The sequence below is a fragment of the Takifugu flavidus genome, chromosome 10, assembly GCF_003711565.1.
Source record: "Takifugu flavidus isolate HTHZ2018 chromosome 10, ASM371156v2, whole genome shotgun sequence".
In the NCBI taxonomy this organism is placed as follows: Eukaryota; Metazoa; Chordata; class Actinopteri; order Tetraodontiformes; family Tetraodontidae; genus Takifugu; species Takifugu flavidus.
Genome location: NC_079529.1, coordinates 10,460,127 through 10,473,997, shown reverse-complemented (window position 1 = coordinate 10,473,997; position 13,871 = coordinate 10,460,127). Strand labels below are relative to the sequence as shown.

At 51.1% G+C, this 13,871-nt stretch overlaps 1 long non-coding RNA gene across 1 annotated transcript; it reads left to right on the top strand.

The window, feature by feature from the left end:
* The first annotated feature begins 4,203 nt into the window (after positions 1–4,203).
* Positions 4,204–8,826, top strand: LOC130533120 (uncharacterized). The gene is made up of 2 exons (XR_008952488.1): positions 4,204–5,692; positions 5,761–8,826. It is a non-coding gene; the product is annotated as an uncharacterized LOC130533120 (long non-coding RNA).
* Positions 8,827–13,871: the final 5,045 nt, after the last annotated feature.

The following is a 13,871-nucleotide window of genomic DNA, read 5'->3' as shown; positions in this document are numbered from 1 at the left end:
CCACGGATATTTGACAGCTTAAAATAACACAACACTTAAATTTAAGTAGAACAGACAGAAGCTAACAGACGGCTAAAGTGCTAAATTGATGCTAACGAAGCTCTCATCTAGTGTAGAACAAACACTAAATTAGCAGAAACGGCGCTAACACCAAACCCATGAAAGCAGCTAATTTGCTGATGACGACACCTTTGAACTGATTCCTAAACTGATTTTTTCTACATGTGTGAAAGAGATAAAAGCGGTTTTAGCCGTTAACGTCCTGAGTCCTTCTTTTTGCCACTCGAGTTGATTTGGGAGAAAACGAGCAACGTCGCTAGCATTTCTGCTGCGTCAGCAAGCAAAGAAGTTATAAAATAAAATGGAAAATAAAAGGTTTTTATGAAAACCAACAACTTTGTTGATCAGAAGCCAACAATAAATAAACTGCCAAATTAGCTTTGATGCTGTTTGGTTACTTGGTTTAAACAGTAAATGTCCCAATGCTAATTCAGAGCTAATTCCGCAATATTCCGGGTGTTATTCCACTCAGAAATCCAAATTAAGGAGGATGCGGAATAATCTGTACAGAACAAATGTTCCTCTGAGGGTTCTGCTAACACCTGCCTCACACGCTTATTTACCATCAGGATCAAAGGAATCCAGATGTTTCCCCTTTGATGCCAAACCATTTATTGAGTGTTGACGATGCTAATTGTTCTAAGATGCCTGAGCCTCTGAGTTCTGGATGTTTTCCTGGTCACTTCCTCTGAAACACAGACGTTTTTCTCTGACTCTCAGACCTCCGAGTCGCTGAGTGAGTTAGCTAGGTGTAGCATTTTAGCACGCTGAGGTTCCTGTTTAAACCAGCTAATGTTAGCTAGACATGATCTTCTACACAGATGAATATAATATTACATAAATTGATAATCTGAAGAATTAACTGTAACTGAAGCTAAGGCTAAAGCTAATGCTACATAGTCCAGGCCAGAGGCCAGAATGTTGACCCCGCGACCTTGACCTGGATTAATGGAAACGTAATTCATTTAAGTTGGTCGAAATTGGACATTTTCAGTTAGATTTGTTACAGCAGAGCAATTATTTTAATAACGTGTTTAATTTATAGAAGTGACAATTTAACAAACCCACAATTTAATCAGGAGCCTCATTTGTTCTCATTAACGCATCGAAATACGAGCGTGGATTCATATTTACAGCTAATTTATCACATTACCAGCGAACGCTCCAGCTAATATTGATACTTTCCAACCTCTTCTCCTCCTTGGGAACACAAACTCTTGTTCCAGTCAAAAGCTAGGGGGGGTGGGGACAGTGGGGGGGGCAGTGTGTGTGTGTGTGCGTGGGGGGGGGGGCAGTGGGGGGGGCAGTGGGGGGGGGGCAGTGTGTGTGTGTGTGTGGGGGTGGGGGCAGTGGGGGGGGGGGCAGTGTGTGTGTGGGGGGGCAGTGGGGGGGGCAGTGGGGGGGGCAGTGTGTGTGTGGGGGTGGGGGCAGTGTGTGTGTGTGGGGGGGGGTAATTTAAGTTCCTCCTCGGTGTGTCAGCACACAAGGGGCCGTCTCCATCAGTCCCACGCTCCTCACTTTATTTAAACATTCATCCCAGCAGGGTCCCAGAGTTTCTCCAGAGAAGCCCCGCCCACACACACACACACACACACACACGCACACACACACCTAAATGAAGCACATGTTCTTCATTAAATGAGCCACTCATTCTCTCCGGGCAGCAGTGGGTGAGGAGAATTCACCATGGGGTGTGTGTGTGTGTGTGTGTGTGTGTGTAGGCGTGTGTGTTGTGTCTCACATGTGTAACATGTTTGTTGTCACTTCCATACTGTTATTTTAGGGCTTTTAAAGCTTCCGAGTTTCTAGGTATGTAATAATAAACCACTGGCAGCAGTCTGTCGCCACGGCGACCGCAGCAGTCTCTCAGATGATTTCTGCTGTGCTTTGACCTCATTAATGAGTCCAGCTGCTGTTCTGCATGTATGACATGAAACCAGATGTTTACAGGATGCCTCTGCTGTCCCGTTGCCATAGGAACCAACATCAGTGATAGTGGTGATGTCACCAGTCTGGTTTTACCCTAGGGTCAGAGGTCACGTTGACCTCTTCTGAGGACCTCTGAAGTCATCACAGACATCAAAGACCAAGGAGCAAACTTCAAAGCAAACACTATGCTCTGGTTACTTTGATCCCATAACAGCTTCCGGACTGCTGGGGAGGCGGAGTCTGTAGAGGGTGTGGCCTAAACAGGAACCAGAGAGGCGGAGTCTCCATTGTCCATCCATCCATCCATCCATTCATCCATCCACCATCCATCCACCATCCATCCACCATCCATCCATCCACCCTCATCCACCATCCATCCATCCATCATCCACCATCCATCATCCATCCACCATCCATCCATCCATCCATCCATCCACCCATCATCCACCATCCATCCATCCATCATCCACCATCCATCCACCCATCATCTATCCATCCATCCATCCATCCATCCATCCATCCACCATTCATCATCCATCCACCCATCCATCACCCATCATCCATCCACCATCCATCCATCATCCATCCATCATCCATCATCCATCCATCATCCAACTATTTTATCTGTTCTCACATGTTCTGATCAACATTAGCAGCAGCAAGATTAGCAGCAAGATTAGCAGCAGCAAGATTAGCAGCAACATTAGCAGCAGCAACATTAGCAGCAGCACATTAGCAGCAGCAACAGTAGCATCAACATTAGCAGCAGCAACATTAGCAGCAGCAACAGTAGCATCAACATTAGCAGCAGCAACATTAGCAGCAGCCACATCAGCAGCAACATTAGCAGCAACATTAGCAGCAACATTAGCAGCAGCAACAGTAGCATCAACATTAGCAGCAGCAACATTAGCAGCAACATTAGCAGCAGCAACATTAGCAGCAGCCACATCAGCAGCCACATTAGCAGCAACATTAGCAGCAGCTCCGATGTCACATGGTCCACATGCTCACTTCCTGTATTGGGAGGCAGCAGCAGCACCACTATGAGCACAAACACCCGTTGTGCTGAGAGCAGGTGTGTGGAGGGTAAACATGGCTGCTGCTCTCCGATAACTGCGGCTCTTCACTCGTATCGGCGCCGCCCCGTTCACGGGGGAAAGGTGGAGGAGATGGTCTGGAGCTAGCTGGGAGGACTCAGCCATGACAGATGTTCCCGACAGCCCGACTTCATCACGTCTCTGGGTTCTTTGATCCTTCTGCTTTGATTTTCTGTTTGCTACGTCACCACTTCCTGTCTTCCGAGGTGATGACCTCTGCTTCCGTCCTGATTACCTTGATGTTTTCCAACATCGCTGGGCTCATCTCTCCAACTCTACAGCCCACATGCGACCTCCCCGTGCACGTTTCCGCCACCTTCTCCTGAACCAAAACCCAGGAGCAGCGGCGCCGCAACATAAATAACAGCTGAATAATCGATGAGTTCCTGTGTGAAAAGGCTCATGGGTAATTCAGAACCCATGTCAGCAGAACCCACCAGGAACCAGGAACGTTCCGCTGAACTGTTGAGTTCCGGAGCCACAAACGGCACCTGGGACTGAGGGTAAGTCCAGGATTTAGAAAAGTTCTAGAGGTCTAAAGTGGAGGTGAATTAGCGGAGAGTGTTTTTCCTCCTCTTCTGCCCCACTAATTACCCCCCCCCCCGAAGGGGCCCCGACCCCCCACTGTGTAGAACTCTTCATCGTTCGCGTACGTCGGCGTCGATTTGGGCTGATGTTTATTTATTGCTAGTTCCAGCGTATCATCGCTTCTCTAAGTTATAGCTCAATTACTGCCGGCTAATGTATGCATGCTAACTGCGAGCTAATGATAAGCCCCTCCTGAGTGCTGCTTAATGAACTGTACATCCCATAAATTCTGGCGTCTCTGTCTGCGCGTTATTTGTCCTCGTGTCGCCGGCACAGGATCAGACTGGCTTAGCTCTGCGTCGCATTACACCGCTGCTACGCTAATCTGCGGCTTTGAGCCTGCGAGAATTATTAAAATATTCTGGTCAATATCCCCACTTTGCATTTGGGCTGCTGTTCTGTGTGGAAATGTCAGAATGTTCTGTTCTGACCCGTGGCCTCCCCGGACCGTCTCATTATATTAAGAACAGCGCAAAATACTGCAGCTAGCTCCTCGCAGATGTAGCCGCTAAAAGGAAGCCTCCATGGTCACTTCTGACAACAAGCATCAGCTGAGAGGCTAATGCAGCTCATGTTAGCCTGAGCTAGTTAGCAGGACTGGTCACAGTCTTCCAATCAAGCTCAGGACCGGATTTCAGTTTCCTGGAATCATAATCCAGGGGCCCATTTACAGCAGGATCGCGTCTGTCCACCCTTGTCGGCTAATTAGCCGGGGACCTTCTCTGGGCGACCCATGAGGGTTCCAGCACCTGATTGTTAGCTAGCTCAACGCCTGAGTGGCAAAAGTTGAGGAGTTTTATTCCCAACACTGAATCTGATGTGAGTTTTTCGGAGTTTGACACATTGTTGTGTTAGCTGGGTTAGCGATCTCCGCTCCGCTCCACAGAAATAGGCTGGATTCATCTGGATCCGCTTCCATATTACCGCGCAGCTCCGAGCACGTGTGATGTCATCACGCCAGTCGTCGCCCTTTTTCAAAGCGGTTCTTTTCCCCGACTCTGTGATGCCGCAGCAGCTTCCTCATCACACCTGAACACAACAGGATCTACGCTGGTTTCCATCCCATAAATAGACCTTTGAGTCTGGCGGCGGAGAGGATGGAAGCAAACACAGCTTGTGTGGGGGCGGGAAGGCGACCCGGTCCATATGGAATAAGCGTGGCGGACCTTTAATGTTCGCAGTAAACAGCCGTGGCTGTCACAATGCATGATGGGAGCACTGAGGTGTTCCTGGTGCAGATGGTCTGAAAACGACCCCGAGCTGGAGCGGCTAACGTCGCTCCGTGGGAACATCGCTCAGGAAGGCAGCAAACACACGCCGGTTCCACCTGCTGCAGCGGAACCGGTCCGAACCTGTTCAGGATCGTGCTGACGCCACTCTGGGTCAGGGTGCACAGGAACCCTGGTGCTAGCTGAGGCTAACGCCGTTCGATGGGAACATCGTACACAGTTCCAGACTTGGTTCCAGAACTTTCTCATCCAGCCCGGAACTCCGGAACTCTGTTCAGACTCACTTTTACCTTCGAGGCTGGAGCTCATTTCCAAAGTGGGTTTTGGGATGTTTGTCTGTGCTGGCCCAGCAGAGTTCCCTGTCCCTGATCCGTGGGAATTCTGCTGTGTAGCAGCAAAACAAGGACAGAGCTGCGCTAGCACGTAGCCGCGGGTGGGATTGTGGATTAAACCGGAGTCCCTCACCTCTCAGCTCTGCCTCTGCTCATCCTCTCCGAAGACAGCCGTGTTTGAGGAAGCCTTCCTGCAACATTCCCTGTGATCATTCCCGCATCCGGAGCCGATTCTTTTGCTTCTGTAACTGGAGGTTAAACTGGGAGCGCCTCCGCTCTGGGCCGCCGCGGCTTCATCAGTAGGCGGGAGAGGCTGAGCGGCCGTTACGCAACCGCTCAGCGAGCGTTCGGCAGAAGCGATTCCTGTTTTCAGCAGTTAATGTCGGAAATTAATCAAATGAGCTGAGTCAAGAGGAAGAGCTCGGCGCTCCGAGGGACGTCTTCTCATCTGCCGGTTAGTTCCACTTTTCCTCTCTCAGCAGTCTCCTCGTTTGGTCTGATTACTCCTTTCTTTCATCACAGCTGAACTTAACTTGTTCAGACCCGGAAAGCAGAGGAGTCGGCACCGTTGGGATGAGACCCGGACCGTCCGTGAAACTGGCGTCCGTCCTTCCAGGATGAGGTGTCAGCAAAACTTCTCACGGCTGCCAGAGGAACAAATTTCCAACATCTGCTGACTCAGCGTTCTGCTGGAGTTCAGCTCCGACCTGGAATCTCAGCGGCGGGAACGACGGCTGGTGAGGGGAAAAGAGCCCGCCGTCACACGGATCACGCCACGTTCCCACTCCCTGTTCTCGGAGAGCGGACGGAGGCTCCCATCACCGATGTCCAAGTGTCCGTTTGGGACCTGCAGAGGCATCAGCGCAGGAAGTGAAGTGAACCACTTCCTGCCAGGTTTATTACTGGAGAATTCCGGGTCCTTCGCGTGGGCTCAGTCGGATCTGCTGCCCTCTGGTGGTCAAAACACAACTAACAGCACATTTTGACCCGGAGGCAGAAGAGAGAAATGTCAGCGCTGCGACATCCGCCGCCGCCGCCGCACTTCCTGGCTGATGGGGGGGCTGATGTGATCAGGCGGACACAGCTCGCCACCCTCTTCCCTCCTCGCCGGCCCAGCTCTCTCCCTGGAAACGAGGGAATAAAAGTGACAGAGTGCAATCACTGTCTGTTATCAGCCGATGAGGAGGGCGAGGAACCGGGCGGAGCGGCCGCCGCATATCTCCCGTGTCAGCGTGATTGAATTATGGCTCGACAGGAAGTGGCACATTATGAGCCGTGGCGAGCTCTCAGAGGCCACGGCGTGCGGAGGAGTGAAGGTCCGTGACCACGGAACAAGACGTGAGGACAGACTGAAGCGGGAAAAGGAAATCCCAAATGTAGCCGAAGAGCAGAAACTGCTTTGGTTTCAGGGGTAAACCAGGACCAACCGCCGCTCCTCACCTGTGCCGCTCCTCACCTGTGCCGCTCCTCACCTGTGCCGCTCCTCACCTGTGCAGCTCTAACGCTCCTCACCTGTGCCGCTCTAACGCTCCTCACCTGTGCCGCTCCTCACCTGTGCCGCTCCTCACCTGTGCAGCTCTAACGCTCCTCACCTCTAACGCTCCTCACCTGTGTCTCAGGTCTGGGCTGACCTTGTCCTCACATTAAGCTAAGCTAAGCTCTTTGGTGGCTGTTTCATGCTAACAGAAGATGTTTTAATCCGTTCACCGTGCCGTTCTCCTTGATGACCTCATCAGTGATGTCATCCAGAGGTGAATGCCGAAGCCTGATTGGTTGTCTCCCAGTGCTGCTGGCGAGGAAAGTGTGAACGTCGTTTTAGCCAAATGAGCTGGAAAACAAGCTTTTGAAATGAACGACTATTCTAAAGGACAAAGTTCTCCCAGAACAGAGACGTCACGGTTCTTGGCTGATCCTGCAGAACCAGGAGAGACTCCTCAATCCCGTCTTGGTCTTTGCTGAAGTAGCACATTGCTAACGGAGCTAACGGAGCTAACAAAGCTAACGTAGCCATCTCCTATTGTGGTGCGAAACGCTTCTGAGGTTAAAGAGAAGAGTGAAAACTGGACAAATCCACTCCTCAAAAGGGTGATCGTGGTCATCGTCTTTACCGTCGTCTTTTCCGGACATTTAAAATTCCAGCTTTCCAGCAGTCGTGCTAACAGGCTAACCCCCGCTCCTCATTTCTAAGTGACCCGTTACGTTTAATCTCTCATACGAACAAAGGCTGAATTTGTGGCTGTATTTATCAGTCCTGTAATGACCCCACGTGCCAGAAGGGGTCGCCAAAACCTCCCGTAAATGTCAATCTGTGGGAATATCGGCGTTAACCAGCAGAAGGTGTTTCTCCTGCCACGGATGAAGAAGAGCTGCGCCTCCTCCATCCTCATCAGCGGGAGACGGAGAGGATCCCGCCGCCGGGCGCCGTCCACACCAGGTGATTGACAGCTGATCTCTGAGGAAAATACAAGACAAACAGAGGAAGACACGCCGCACGGCACACGCCGCAGCTCAGGAGGAAGGAAGAAATGAAACAGGATGTGATGGATTTACCTTTCCATCAGGATCCTCATTTCAGAGCCATCCAGCGGCGCCACAGCTGATGATGTCACAGCGCCGCGTGCAAATAAAGGCGGCGTTTTCATCATCAGTCGGAGGGGTTGGGGAGGGGTAACCTGTCTGTGTGTGCGTGTGTGTGTGTGTGTGTGTGTGTGTGGTGTGTGTGTGTGTGTGTGTGTGTGTGTGACCTTTAAATCATACTCGCACATGCTGGCATTGATTATCAACACACCCTGTGGTACTTCTATCTTTGTGAGGACTCCTGTTCCATTTGCCTGATCCTGATTCTGATCCTGATTCTGATCCTGATTCTGATCCTAATGTCAGTCCTAATCCTAACCTAAATCTAGTTCTAATCTGAACCCCCAAACTGACCGGACCAGATGTTGGCCAGGGAACTATGTCTCCTGGTCCTCACTGTGCAGCGTGAGTAAGAACACACACACACACACACACACACACACACACACACACACACACACACACACACACGTTGACCCTGTGTTGGGAGGGTGTGTTCTCCTCTAGACGTCAATCAGAACATCTCACTGATTGTATTGATGAGTTTCTTGATTTGTTTACAATCTTAATCCACGCGTTGTGATCAGATTATGGACCAGACTGTTATTATTGGAGCCTTATTGCAGTTAATCAGATTAATCTGGTTAATCAGGTTACATTTGATCCTAATGTGATCTGATGTGTCGGTGACGAGGCTCCTGTATTTACTCGTTAAGGGAAGTGATCCTTTTCCAGGTGGTGACTCCACTGCTTTAGTTATTATGTAGAAATACCAAATCTGCTCTCATGCACATATATAATACCTATAGAATGATGCGTGTTTATAAGCTGTTATACTCAGATTACAGACAGAACTCGTCTGAATCAATAAGCTCTGTTTCTGTTTTCCGATTATTGGCATTCCGATGTTAAATCCTCTGTGGAGACGATGATCCCAGCAGCCGTGTTTAACTACATCTGATATTATCTTGGCATTTTCTTGACATTAAAGTTGTGACATTTTCCGGACAACCCGCCGTGTCCGGCTCATTTCCAGCGCTCCCTGCTCGGCAACTTGTGGCTAACCTTTCCGAGGGAAGGCCGATACGGCGGCCTGGCGAGATTAGGCTTTTAATAACGGGGCTAATATTTGACTCCGATAAATATCCGCAGTCATTAAAGAGGGAAAAACTCCTGGTTTCGGCGCTCCGGAGGCTCCGCTGACGGATGCAGTGGAACGTTCAATCACCGCTCACATTTATTCATCCACCATCCAAAACCGTCCAGGATCATTTAAACCACTGACCTCGGGGGTGGTGGGGGCGGTGGGGGCGGTGGGGGTGGTTCTTTTGTGCCCAGACAGGGAGTCGGGGAACTAGCTAGCTAGCAAGGTCGACCCAACGTGAGCCCGGCTGGTAAACGTCCGCCGGCCAGAGTTTGCTGGCTCCCACCTGGTCCCGCCGGCTGATCCAAACCCCCAACAACGCCCACCAAGAGGAGATTTGCATGTGTTGTTCCTGTGCCTCTGAGGACTCAGCGGTTAGCGCGCCGCTAACAGAGGAGCTGGTGGGCGGATGATTAACAGAATAATGGATTTAGGCCGCAGCTCTTTTTATGGATTTCATGTTGGTTCTGTTAGCATGAGCAGGAGCTAACAGCTCTCCTTTCAGCTCTTTCCTACATGAATCCAGGTGCACTAAGGTGACCCTCAGCTTCCCTCTGAGGATCTTGTACCAGAACCGATCTGGACTTTACCGGAGCTTCTGGCCTCGGCTTTTTGTCCGTGAGGTGAGAGGCACCAGGTGTGTCTCAGAGCCTCAGATCGCCGCAGCGCCGGCTCGTCGCCTGCTCTTGCTCTCACCCTTTTCACGGGTTGAGACGCCTCCCTGATGACCACCAAAGCACGCCGAGGCCACAGGACCCTCAGGACGCCATCGCTCAGGCAGGAGCGAAACAGCGGCTCGTTGTTTGAGACTCTGCCGTGAAAATGATTGATGTCATCAGGACTTTGAGAAGTTAGCCGCTGCCATGGAAACGGGCCGCCGGTCGCTGATGTCCACTCTAAAGTGTCAGTCGGACTAGAGGTGAGGCAGACCTCCACAAAGGGACCTGGACCTGCGGTGTGAGAGACCAAACCCACCCGTAGAAGGAACGATGAAGATCTGCTGCCTGTCTTCTTCAGGAGGGTAATGATGCTTTGGGGGGGGGGGGCAGCCTTGATATCTCCGCTCAGATAATCTGGATCTGTAATCCTCTCCTGCTAAATTGGGCGCCGGGGCGATGGCGAATGCTCTCTGAAGTGCTTTGAGGAACTCTCTCCTGCAGATTACCCCCCCCCCCCCCGTTCCCGTTCCAACCACTGGGCCGCTGTCATCTCCCCCTTTTCGTCTTTCACAGCACAGATCGGGATCTTCTGCTTTTTAACTCTGCCGGCCTGTGATGCTAGCGCGGCGGCGGTGGGAGGCGATGATTGCTGGAAATAATCAGCGTTCCTTCAGCCTGAGGACGGCAGCAGATTCCGAAGCAGAAGTATTCTGGGAAGATGATGATGGTGATGATGGAGGACTGGATCTGCTGCTGCGGGAGAACATCTGCTCTCGTTATGGGTTGTTGCAGCCTGGTAAACAGGAGGCTCTCGGTCTTTGCTGGATTAAAAGTCCCCACCCTGTTTTTCCTCTCTGTCGTCACACGTCTCCATACCGAGCCTCCAGCAGTTCATCATCCTGTCACGGACACCGTGACCTTTGACCCCCCCGTCCACGGCAGCGAGCGGAGCTCACTGGTTCCTGAATCCTGCAGGGTGAAGAAGAGTATTTTAATATTAACCTCAGAGGCGCTCAGAGCTGATGTTTAATGCAGGAGCACTTTGATTTGAAGGATCTGCAGCCTGGAATTTATTGCTTTACAATGGACTAAGTGAATAACGCGTGCTCGCGGAGCATCACTCAAACCCGTTCCTGCTGATGGAATCCACTTCTGATGTTGTGCAGCTTGACAGCGAGACTGAGTTCATGCAAGAATGTGTTCAGCGTGTGTGTGGTGTGTGTGGTGTGTGTGGTGTGTGTGGTGTGTGTGGTGTGTGTGTGGTGTGTGTGGTGTGTGTGGTGTGCAGATCTACGTGCTGCTCTGCTGCAGACACACGTGTTTCATAAATCTGCTCCATCCTCCATGTGAACCAGGACGACTCCGTGAATCCACAGTCGCTGTGTGTTCCGCCCATGCTAACAATGCTAACGTAGAGAACCAGGCGGAAAGCTAAACTCAGAGCTGACCTGCAGAGAAGGTACAGAAGATGTGTGTGTGTGTGTGTGTGTGTGTGGGGGGGGGTCCTTTATGAGTCCGGTTCAGAACCAGAACAAAGGAATCCAGCGTAAGTTGAGCTTCTGGAGTGAAGGCGAATTATTCATTAAAACTGTTGCGTTTTGATGTAAACATGAGTGTAAACGTGTGTGACACGTCGCTGATGATGAATACATGAATATGTAATTTAATCCTTGAGTCTTAGTAAACAAATTCCGCCTGTTTTACTCGGATTTCTGCCTTTTCTCTGAGTTTGATAAATGAAAGTCAGGTGTGAATATCAACGGACCCGATGTTCCTGCGTGGCTCCGATTATCAGCGGTGGCTCTGGAGAAAGGGAGGGAGCCGAGCAAGCGTGTTAGCCGCTCCACGTCGTTGGTATGCAGCGGAGGAAACGCGGACGAGCGCGCCGGCGTCTGTCGGAGCGCCACAGTCCGCTGAGACGTCCACAGGCTGGCGAGGAGGCGAGGCTTTGTCAGCAGAAGCTGCGGAGGATTCGGTTCAATTTGCTCTGCTTTGATTTGTCCTGAAGCTAAAAGGTACCATGTGACCCTCGGGTCGGGAAGGCTTCGGTCCAGATGGAGGGCCAAACGTCCAGCTGTTGTTAGCATTAGCTTGGTCAGGTGTATCGTCCTAAAACAGGCGAATAAATCTGTCTTCTTTACGGCTCAGTCGAAGGAACAGCGGTGAACTGCTGACAGGGTCACGGGTGGCCAAAGCCCACCAATGCCTGTGGGGGGCCGCTCCGTCGTTAGCCCCCGTCCGCCACTGACAGCCCCAACTGGGAGCAGTGGGAATCGGGCTGATTCCCAAACACATGAGGTCTGTTTCTGTTCTGATCCTGTCCGATGGTTCTGGGCTGGAATCTCCCTTTGTGCCTCCCTCCTCCCGGCGTTCCTCTCCGTCTTTCCGGCAGATTTCCTGTTCGGCCCGGGACGACGTGACGGGATCATATTTGATTTCAAATCGGGGAATATACAGCTGCGAGCCTCCGCGCTGAAAGATGTTCAACACTCCGCAGTCGCAGAAGTCAGGAGCCAGCGCGCTGTAAAATGAATAAAAAGCCACATCAGTCGGCCGGGGTTCAAATATTCACACAATATATGCAGATCCCCTCCGTCACATACAGATTCAAAAGATCCAGGGTGGAACAAACCCACAAATTGCCCATAATTTCAGTGCATTTGAAGATGCCATCAATCCAAACTGCCTCCCCTTGTCTTCTCCCGGTGGAATAGCATTAATACATTAACATATTTTAATGGCGTGACAGTCGGGGGTGGGGGGCTTGGTCGATATTCTCAGCCGAGAGGACGACGCTAAAGCCTCCCGGAGCGCCGTCGTCATTCCGCCGGATTCGGCTCACACCTCTGCTCCCCACGCGTCAGGGCCCCGCGGGACCAAACATGAAACGCGGAAGTCGCACGTTTCCTCCTAATTGGCTCTGAGGTGAAGCTTCTTCCCAAAACCAGGAGCCAGTGACGTCTGTGAACGTTCCGGCCGTCAGAACCGGAGGATCGTTTAGAGCCGAGGCGGAGCAGAAGGACGAGAAGACTCGGAGGTGCTGCCCAGTGGATCAGAGCTGAAGTGACTGGTGTTGTTTACTCAGCAGTGACGGGTGATGACCTTGGCTGACCCTCCACACCTCTGCTGCTTCACTGGGAGGCTGATTCTGCTTCTGTCAGGCAGAAACGGAGCCATTCCCTCTCGTTTGTCCCTCTCGTTTGTCCCTCTGGTTTCTCCGTGGTGGGGGACTCAGCCATTAGAAAGGCTCGCCCCACGCAGCTGCAGCATGGGAGGGACGGAGCTTCATCCTGGCTGATGCATCGCCAGCATGGTGGGAAGATCCATGTCTCAATGCTAAGCTAAGCTAAGCAGCCTCTGCCTGCAGATTCAAATTGGCCTTTGTTGAAGGAAGTGAGCTGTACTCAGGTGCAGGTTAGCTCCCACTTCGCTTGATTATTTCTATATTTTCTGAAAATTGCTGAAACGATTCAATTTCCCAAACTGTGACTGTGTCGTCTGCTGCTGGAGACATCTGAAGAGCGCCGGGCCCCCGGGCGCTGGAGGTGTTTTACATGCAGGATGCAGCTCGGTCGCTCTGAAGAAAAAGAGTCAGGAAAATGTGAAATATGAGAGCAGCCTTTCAGGCCCCCTTACAGGCTTGGACCAGAGACTCCAGCAGTCCACGTGGATCTCAGCGCTCCGAGCTGCTCTCCCGTACGAAAGGGCCCCACCGCAGCGTCGCCAAACGACCCGAGCAGAGCGCGTTAGCTGCAGCGTTGTCGCTGCGCTGACCCAAAAGGAGGTCGTGTTACTTGTTCAACAGTATCATAACTGGGGTAGACAGTGGCTGCAGGAGCCCCACCAGCTCCTTTTGCTCATCACAGGGTTAGCATTTTAGCAAAAGACTGACGGGCATGAAAATGAAAGTGATGAAGTCTGAAGATAAATGATGCCACTTGCACTCGGCCGTCTATGAGATTACCCTCAAACGCCGAGTCGACCTTTGTTCCTCACAGGTGTCTGAGTAACGTTTGTGTTTAAATAGTTTAAATAAAGTTTAATTTAATCATGCAAACAATGATGGATTCAGGCACGGTATAATTAACAAACCCCCACTTCATTATTCCGATTTAGCTGCAACCTTCAAAGTTTAATTGGTTTAAAACTGTTGTTTTAATTGGTCCGTTGATACAATAACATTGGAATATTATTGTCAGCTTTGATTAAAATGGCAACTCAGATATCCCACAGGGTTTTGCTTATTTGTATCT